General features: G+C 43.7%; 1 pseudogene; it reads left to right on the forward strand.

Annotated features, from left to right (window-relative positions):
• Positions 1 to 9,558: 9,558 nt before the first annotated feature.
• LOC136642990 (5S ribosomal RNA) lies at positions 9,559 to 9,679 on the forward strand (annotated as a pseudogene).
• Positions 9,680 to 9,968: the final 289 nt, after the last annotated feature.

Here is a 9,968-nt window from a genome sequence, read left to right on the forward strand (position 1 = left end):
AAAGTGTTGCATTTTTAAATGCTCTAGCATTGAGAAACAAAAAAAGTTTCCTGTACATAGAAAAGCAGCATATCAGGGAGAAGGATTCAGCACTCAATCACAGACTGGGAATAGAAAATCAGTGATAAAGGCAAGATTCCCAGTCTCTGTTTTCCTCTGCATCTCTTCTTGGGATTTACAGGGGAGGAGAAGCAGCAGGTAGGAAAGAGATGCCTTCTTCCACCACCTGCTGTTTCTCTACATCCCTATCTTAGGAGCGTTTCCCCACGTGAACGGGAAACCCAAACTCAAAGCTAGGCTTGCAGAAGAGTGATGGGTTAGGGTCACAACAGTAGGCTTAATTTCCACCCTCCAAGTGGCTGCTTCTCATGAGCAGATATCCCCCATTTTTGACTGGTCAGAAGCAATCCCAGCCTCATGTTTGTCACTAGGTAACTAGTTCTGCCTACAGAAACAGTTACCACAGTTGTTGTTCCAGGAGAGGGCTGGAGCACCAGAGAAACAAACTGAATGCTTCTGTGTGGGAGTGTGCATAGAAGCTTGCAGCTTGCTTGCTTTCCAGTGCTCCAGCCTTCTCCTGCACATGAGTCCCAGATGGGGTTAATAGCCTGCCTTGCCTTGCCCTGCCTTGCCCTGCCCTGCCCATCCCAGCCCAACCCAGCCCTTCCAGGTGCTAATGAGCGTGCCACTCCCTATGTGTCACTCAGCATGGTACAGTTATGTATCCCAGAATATTTGCTGCCTCAGGCAGGTAATTTGCATGTGCTGTTTGTGTATCAAGGCAGAATGATTAATCACAGCCATGCTTTTTGGAGTGCATAAGTGCATCCAAGAATATTATACCTACACACACTCCGGAAGTGTTTGTATAAATGGTCCAATGACTCTTAAGAGCAGGCTGTTCCTTTCATATAGTATCTCTTTATAACATCCAATATGGTGCCCAACCCAATCCTATGGTTGCCTTCCAGTGATGGAACTAATGTTCCTCAGTCGGGGCCCAACTCTCTTGGTGCAGCTGTTTTGTTGGTGCAGAACCAAGGAGAGTACATGAGAGGGAAGAGGGATGGGAAGGAGGGAGCTCAAGATACTGGCACATGAAAGTGCTGCTAGTGACCACCCCCTCCATCCCCATTCCTCCTCCCTTCCCACCTCCCTTGCCATCCAGAAACTCCCTCCCCTGTTCTCCCCACACCCCACCATCACTGGCTTAACTGTGCGATGTCAGGAGGCCTCCGTACCATTCCACTTGTGACACTGCCAGCCACCTTCCCTAGCAGCCTCTTTGTGGAACAGTGGACCAGTGGAACAGTTTTCCATTAGCAGATTGGCTTATTCAAATTGGGCTGTCAATGCCTTTATCCTTATTTTCAGTTAATACTTTTTTAAAAAGACCCACCCCAAGAACTGCCTTATATTTTCAAAATCCATGAACCATTAATTTGTTATTCTGTTCCATTCTTATTTCTTTTAAGTAACTGTTCAAAAAAAATCCTTCTATTCCTAAATTCTCCCACTGTGATCCAGTTCCCGGTACGAGTAGTTAGACATGACATTGAACCAGGAGGTGAATGGAGATGTTCTTATGAACATCCAATTGAAATAGACATCTCCATCTGGATTCAGTTTCTGTCTCCCAGTTCCTGATCCTGCAAGTGATACACACTGCTGTGTGATACACATGCACATCTTTCGCTGGATTGTGTGCATACATCTCCTACCTTGTGCTTTAAAAAGTTCTATATATTAAAAGGAACATTGTTTTTTCAACCTCAACAGAGTACCCTACAGAACAATAAGTCATCTGGATAGTGTTTTTTTTACCTGTATAATCCCTAACGTCAGTTCTCAACATGATAGACAAGAAACTTGACTCTTCTTGAAAAAGAAGGATAAACTATTGCTGTGAAGCACATGCCAGAAAGTTTTTCTCTGAGCTTTTGCTCACAATATGCCATATCCTTTTTTCCCCAAGGACTGCTGGGAAAAGAAAAGCAAACTCTATCTCATTGCAGCAGTTTTAGGAGCATCAACTCCATTGAACAAAAATGAAGAGAGAAAAACTATGGTGAATTGACATCAGGTATGATGTCATACTATGAAAAACAGCACCCAGATGACTTGCTGCTCTGTTGGATATTTAATAGGTTGAAACAACATTTTCATTTTGGTGTTGTCAATAGGGCCAAAAGTGAGCATTGCAGGCCTTTCTAGATTATCCCTCAGATTGAAGAGCACCTCCAACAATGTGTGAAGCATTTTATTTATTATATTAATATAGCATCTTTCTCAGCAGACGCAAGGTGGGTTACATGGGCTGGCTGAACATAAATCTATTTTCCACTGAGATTTTTACAAGTATTATTCCATGGGACAATCTCACAGAACCGCCATTTCTCCAGGTGTTTCTCTTGCACTTTCCAAGCTCTCACAGGTAGCTGGAACCAAGCTTCAGACTGGCTTCTCGGGGATGCACACCATCAGCAGGCAGATGGGGATGCAGGCCCATCTGCCTGCCCTCAGGAACCACCCTTTCTGATTTGCCCTATTTATATTCATTTGTCCTCCTTCCCTGCTGCTCTTTGGAGTGCCGGCTGGTAGGAGTGAGATCTCATATTGAGGAAGCACCAGATTACATAACTGTGGGCGCAATCCTAATCCATTTTCCAGCAGGGACATAAGAACAATGCAGCACCAAGGTAAGGGAACAAACATTCCCTTACTCTCAAGAGGCCTCCGTGAGTGACACCCAACTGCAGGATGCAGTACACATCCCATTGGCACAGCTATATCAGTGCTAGAAAGTTGGTTAGGATGTAGGCCTGTACGTTTTAATCCATAAATAACAATATTAAAAATCTTCTCCCTTATTAATCTGGGGCTTGTTTCAAACTTATTGAAAAGTTCTTAAGTGACCTATTTAGATGTACTATTTTAAAGTGGCGGGTATATTCCTTTTTTTGTTTTTCTTTTCTTTCTCTCTTCTGATATTTTCACAGAGATTTTCTTAGGTTTCCCTATTATTTGTTCTTGCCATGCATCTCTCAAATGGCACCTGTACTTTCAGCAACTTCTTTTGGCTAACACTTTTGAGTTTGTTATTCCCTGTGTATCTATCTTGTATTGCCAGATGTTGGAAAGTCTGGAGCACCTCCTTTGTCATTACCATGGAATGTGTCTTTTATCACTTCGTGTTTTATTTCAAAAACTACTAACTCTCCTCCCTGTGGGATGCTTGGTGGCCTGAGGCAGCAGTTCTTGGGGCTGAGTACTTGGACCCAGCATATCTCTGAACCTGGGCTCAGAGATACTTGAACTTGGGCTCTGGCTCAAGTCCAAACCACATTGTCTGGACAAGAACAACCTTCCCATTGCTTAATTATAGGGGGGTCAGATGTGCCCAGCCCCCTAACTTTTGTGATGCCCCCTTTTCCGCTGTTTTTAAAAAAGCTACTAGGAGGCATGATTAGGCTAAATATGGGGGAGTCAGCTGGTGAAGCCTGTGAATTTAATTAACAGCTGCCTATCTTTCCCCTGTAGCTAGAGGTGTTTGTTTCTGGTGGGTAAGATCTGATTATGGCCTAAGTCTGTCATAATGTGCTTACCTGAGTAAAATAAATAAACACCTCTACTCATAGCTGAAGCAGTGGCAAAGGCAGTTATGCAGGTGTGTGGGGGCATCAAGATGAGGCTGAATTCACTTCCCTTTGGTATCATATGATACCTTTCATATAGGAGACAAAGTCTATCCCTGACCATATTCAATAGTTGGGGAAGTGGGAGGAGCAGAGGGGAATTCCTAGAGAGGAGGACAATTGCTCAGTTACAGCTTGCATGCAGAAGGTATCAGATTAAACCATCTCTTTAAAAGGCTTAAGGATTGAAGGCTGGGAAGCAACATTTGCCTTCTGGAGAGCCATTGCCAGTCCTAGCAGACACTTTTGAGCTAGATTGACCAATAGCCTGACCCAAGATACTGGGTCAGTGGCAGGGTGGGTGGACTAGTATTCCCCCACAAGGGGCACTCAAAACTTGACTGAATAGTAGGCTGCATTGCCAAATTTTGTGGTCAGGTGAGGGATAGCTGAAGCTGAAAACAGAAACGCAATTCATAATAAGAGCATCCTTTAACCCTTCTATTTTACATACTTTCCATTTTACAGCATTTATTTGTGCTATTTCTAGTTCTAGATGAAGGCAGGTATACATCAGTTGTAGCCCAGCAAGCCAAACACAGCCAACCAACTGAGTATTGGGGCCTGTCATATAAAGAGCCCACATGCTTTGGCAGTCCCAGGCCGGCAGCCAAACCAGAATGGTGCATTGAGTACTGGTGGGCTACCGTACTCGACAGGTAAGCTGCAATTGGCTTGGTGGATCACGAGTTGCGCAGACCTACCTTGAACAAATTTCCAACAAGTCAAAGCATATTGACACGCTGCGTCTCCTGAGGCAACTATGTTTATGTAAATATTTATGTGCAAGTTTTATCTATAATTATTGTTGAGAACTGAAGTATCATTGTTGAGGCTTGGTAGGGTCCCCAGTGTTGAGCTTCTGATCAGACTGAGAGAGAGATCATTGTTTCAGTCTAAGAGAAAAAAGTCCCTAATTTACACCCTTTAAAAAAATCGCTTTTTAAGCAACTGGGATTTGATAAATACAGGAAGAAAATGCCAGTACTGTTCTAGCTTTGTCCAGACAAGTAGAAAAGGAGAGGCGTGTTGAACTTCCTGATGGGCTTGCCCACCCTCTCCCTCTTCAATGAACTTGTTTGACTTCTGTATACAATATTGTAATATGGCAATATAGGTGGGCCCTTTACAGCGGCTGCCCATTCGGCATAGCTCTGGCATGAGTCACTCTTCTTATGAATGAACACCGAGGATGGGAGAGAAAGGGCATGGAACTCGTTGGTGGTGCCTGCATGTTGAGATATTTGGAGTGATTTCGAGAAATAACATTCTATTGTGTTTGCTTTTTTGAAGGAAAAGGGGCTTTTTGCTATCAGATATTTAATTCGCATTCCTGATGCTTTACTAGCCTCCAGCATGTATGACTTTCTGGAAAAAAAAACAACCTGAAAATAAAATAATATGCAGTGCAGAACCAAATTGCTACTGAGCCTATTAAGGGGTGAACAGTAGACCAGTCAGCAGAATAAAAACGTTTGTAGATTGATCATCACCCTGCTGACCAATTCATCAGTTTAATTGAAATAAAAGAGCTTCTTACCAAACATCAGAATAGATTCTTTTTTGGAGAGAGACTGAGAGAAGTGTAATTCCCTGCTATAGTAGCATGCAGGAGCTAAATTTGCCACAAAAATACATGTGTGCTTTCAATTTGAAACCCCAGCAATTAAAATTTGCCTTACTTACAGAAAGTACAGGCAAACTAAAGCTAATTAACAGGGATCTTATCTGGGACGAAGTGAAGAAGCTGCTGGGATGCTGAGTGGGGCTGAAGAATCCTGAACACTTCAGGTGTACAGAGGGGAGGGCTGTTCCCACACACCCATGTTCACACAGCTCTCTGTTAGATCTTGATGGCTTATGAAAGGGGGCAGGATCTGATAAAAGATCACAACATACCCAGTTTGTCCGTCGTCCCCTTTGTCAAACATAGTTAATACTTGTCCCAAGCCAATTCTGTGGCATCCGTGTAATGTGCCTGCTTGATTTCATTCTGGCTAGCAGCCAACTACAGAGCTCTAAACATACAAGAGATCCTGATGTATATTTTCCATTCAGCTTCAAGGGTTCGGAAACCCTCCAAAGTACTTCCATATTTGCACTCGGTTTTCGGAAAATTGTGGACTAAGAAGTTGGGCACAGTGGTCTGGAGAAACTGATGGAAGACTTAGGGCCTATCCTATGCCCTCCCAGTACCAGTGCTAAGGTCTCTAAACATGCTGTAAAGAACATTTACTGCACCGAGAGAGCAAGGACTGCCGGCTCTGGATCCATGTCAGTTGGCACTGCACCCAGCACTGGGAGGTCAATGCTAAAGGAGTGCCTGCAGTAGGGTACCCTGCTAAGCGGTGGTGTGGGGTTTCTGGGTGGGAGAAGAGACATTCCAGGGCAGGAGATGGCAAGGGAGGGCGGGGTGGGCAGAGGAACAGGGGCGGGGGGGTGGGACTGGCAGAGTCCTGCTCTGTCGGATCTTATGCTCTGTGTCAGGTTGAAAAACCCAACATAGAGCTCCTCCAGTCTGCGCCGGCAAAATAGTCCGCGCTGGAGGAGACCCATTGTAGCCCCTGCACTCTTACTAGGGGGATGGGGACATACCCATTGGCTGTGTGTACGAAGAAGTCATTACCTGCTTATTTTTTGTGGACTCTTGAGCTTCATACATGCAGGTGTGCATTTTAACTGCATGGTTGTCTCTTTTGCCTTCAAGAACTTCTGTTACTGAGCCTTTTGCAGTGATGTCTGCTTCACTGCATGGGTCATGAAGGCCAGCATACTGAAATAATTGTTCAAGAACAGATGCGTATAATGGGTGTAATTCCCTCTGTAGAATTCTCACTATTGGCATATTTAGGGGTATGGTTGAAAATGTGGTGATATTTTGAGCAGACGGAGATATTTTCCATTTGCATTTTCCATCACTAGGGGCTCAGCACTTGTCAAAAATCACAGCAAGCTTATCCCCCATTCTGTCCAAACCTTACATGGGTTCCTTAGATTTCCATTCTGCTCAAGCTTGGAATTTTTTTTCCAATCAAACAAAAAATGTTTATTTTTAAATGTATTTTAATGTATTTTTCAACAATTTTAATGAATTTCCTGCCCAAAAAAACTGGTGCAATACACTGCAAAATAGGCATGAAATATGGGATTTTGCACAAATATACAGAATGCATAAGATCTGGAGACATCTTATAAACTTTTATCCTTTGGGAAGCTGGACTGTTCCAGAACCATGAGTCTCATTATGAAGTTTATCAAGAGAGGAATTTAGCAGTGTCTCTGTTAGCAGCAAGTACTAGTACAAGTACTACTCTAGTTTGTCCTACCCACCTTGGACAGGGTGACTAGACGTCCTCTTTTTTCAGGATATGTCCTATTTTTTAGCCTCGTGTCCTGGGAAAGAACTTATCCTCCTTTTCCTGTGAGTAGACCCCTGCAAGCAGTGAATAGCCTTCTTGTAATTAATAAATTATATGTAATAAATTCTATATAATATAGTTTTAAATTTTATAAGTAATATAGTGTTTAATGCATTAACTACATGATCAAATATGAAGCTTTTATTTTGTCATGTCATACATTTTTCTTGGATGTCCTACATTTTGGGGTGCCTTGTCCTCTTTTGTGGTTGTGACATCTGGTCACCCTGATTCTTGGTTTGCTACATTTTGAAGTCACATACGAACACCTATACACTGTACCCCTCTTTGAATATCCTCTGCATATATCTTTTCCCCTAGGACCCTTTGGTCTATTTATATGAAAAACAGCTTGTGCAAACATGTTTTGAGTGTCCGTAGTTCAGCAAAAGCAATGAAAAAAAAACCTGTAAGATGAATAAACCTGTATACATCTTTAACAGATGCACAGCATGTTCTCTGAGGATGTTTCCTTACTCTCTGGATTACTTCTCTTCTGACCTTCTGCCTTGGACTTCCATTACCTCATTTCCCTATACAGTTGGATTTATTTTTAATATTTTGATATTTGCAGGAGCAGATATGGTTTGATTTGTAGGACAAATGACTACAATTGTCTCATAATAAATAATTTCACAGCGGCTTCATTATACCCACACACTGAATAGCCTAATAAAACTTCAGCATCATATGCAGCAGCAATGTTACATTTACATAATTTGTGAAGACCAGCTTTTACTGATTTTGGTCATTCACATTTAATTCATCTTCTGATTTGAAAGGACCAAAGGCAGGTTTCTAACTGCAATGAAAAGCAATAAAATGAAAGTAAAATTGTGCAAATCCATAAACGCATACACTGTAGGAGAACAATATAAAACCTGGGGGCGGGGGACTTTTACCTCCTTTAAATGAATGTTTTTGCAATTCTCCTCAACTGCATTTTAACTAAATGAATTCGCTTCCAAAACGAAAACAATATATACGGGGGGGGGGGGCCATATCCACGAATCACGTATCCATGGTTTCACTTACCTGTGGATCGGGTTCAGCTCCCCCAGCAAGTATACCTTTGTGCGTACCCCCTCTGGAGGCAAGGCATGCTCTGCATGCATCTCCAGTTTTTGCCAAGTTCAGACTGAACTCTAAAAATACAACTTCTGGTTTCACAGAGAAACTGGAAGTGACTTAATGCCTTATAAGACATTAGCAGGTCTAGGGAAGTCTCCTTCCAGGGAAACTGGAAGTTGTGGTTTTTTTTTTTTTCACTTTAGAGCTCGATCTGAGCTCAGCAGAAGCTGGGAACAGACATCCCTGGCCTCTGCTGAGCTCAGAGGCTCCTCCGGTGGTGAGGGGAGCAGAGATCCCCTTGCCGCCGGAGAAGTTGGCAGTCCCCCTGAACCACAGGGACAGGCACTCGCCCATATCCACGGTTTCAGGTATCCACAGGGCGTTTCAGAACAGAACCCCAGTGGATAAGGGGGCACACCTGTACATCCAGAGTTATTAAGATGATATAGCTGAGTTAATGAAGTTATCAAATATGTAGTATAATTTCCACATATTCATTTTTTCATGGAACAACTAGATCCCAGTGAAACAAAGGCTGTATTCCATATTTTGCATTTTGAGGGACAAACTGCCCAATCCGATCTCCCATCATTGGGAGCTGCAGAGGCAGCTATGCTGGTGGAGTGTTTGCTGCATCCAGTGGTGGGGGGGAGCAATCAGGAGGCCTGCCAGAGGTAGATAACCCTAAATCCCCACATGAAGATGCAGTAGTGCCAGCATTGCTTCTGCTTCATCCTGTAGAGGATTTTTGGCTGCTGAAGGTTTCCTCTGGGTAAGGGGACATTTATCCCCTTGCTCCATGGTAAGTCCCAGCAGCAGCTGTGGTATAACCCAGACCTGCAACAGCTCAGTTGCTGGCAAAAGTCCACATGGCACCATACAGGCGGATCAAACCCAGGAAGAGGCTCAAGATTTAGCGTGAGCTGCCACCCCAATCCTGCTGCTTCTCCTGGACCTGATCTGTCCTCCTCCTTGCCCTGTCACTGCCCTGTTCCGCCCACCCCTTCCCTCGTCCGCCCTCTCCCTGCCCTATTCAGCCCCTCCCACCTCCCTCCAACCCCGGGCTAGCTGACCTCTTCCAGTGAGTGTTGTCCATCGGCGTCCAGAGCTGGCTGCTTGCTGCTCATCGCAGCCTCCAGCCTACACACACTGACCTATTTGTGTTTGTGACACCTGTATAGAAGATTATGCCTGCAAAACATGAGTTCCACTGGCAAAATCCTTCAATAGAACTGGGCCTTCAGTTTCTGCTCCTAATATCTCCAGTGATAGGATTTTAGTCAATGAGGTTTAGAAAGATCTTGAAGAACTGCAACTGAACTAACTAATAGTAAGTATAGGTAAATCAACGGTCCAATTTAGCCTACTAAACAGTTGGCAGCAACTGTTACCCTGCACATGCCAGATCTTGTCTGATCTCAGAAGCTAAGCAGGGGTCAGGCCTGGTTAGTACTTGGATGGGAGACCACCTGGGAATACCGGGTGCTGTAGGCTTATACCATAGTCTTTCGAGACTGAAGATTGCCAACCATCATCACCATCACAATTTAGCCTAAGACAGCCTACGTTTGCAGGCTTTAATTTAGAGTGTGCTCAGTTGGGCTAAGACAGCAGTAAGAGCTAGGAAGGTTGTGAAAGGTCTATTGTAGATGTTTTCCCCCACTCTAATTTCCCCTTCACAACAACTCTGGAGGTCAGATAGGCTTATAGTGATTGCTCCAATGGCTTTTTAAGCTATCTGCTGAAAGAGCTGCATGAAGCAAAAAAAAAAAAAGGTGGGGGC

This window comes from Tiliqua scincoides, chromosome 2 (genome assembly GCF_035046505.1).
Source record: "Tiliqua scincoides isolate rTilSci1 chromosome 2, rTilSci1.hap2, whole genome shotgun sequence".
Classification (NCBI taxonomy): Eukaryota; Metazoa; Chordata; class Lepidosauria; order Squamata; family Scincidae; genus Tiliqua; species Tiliqua scincoides.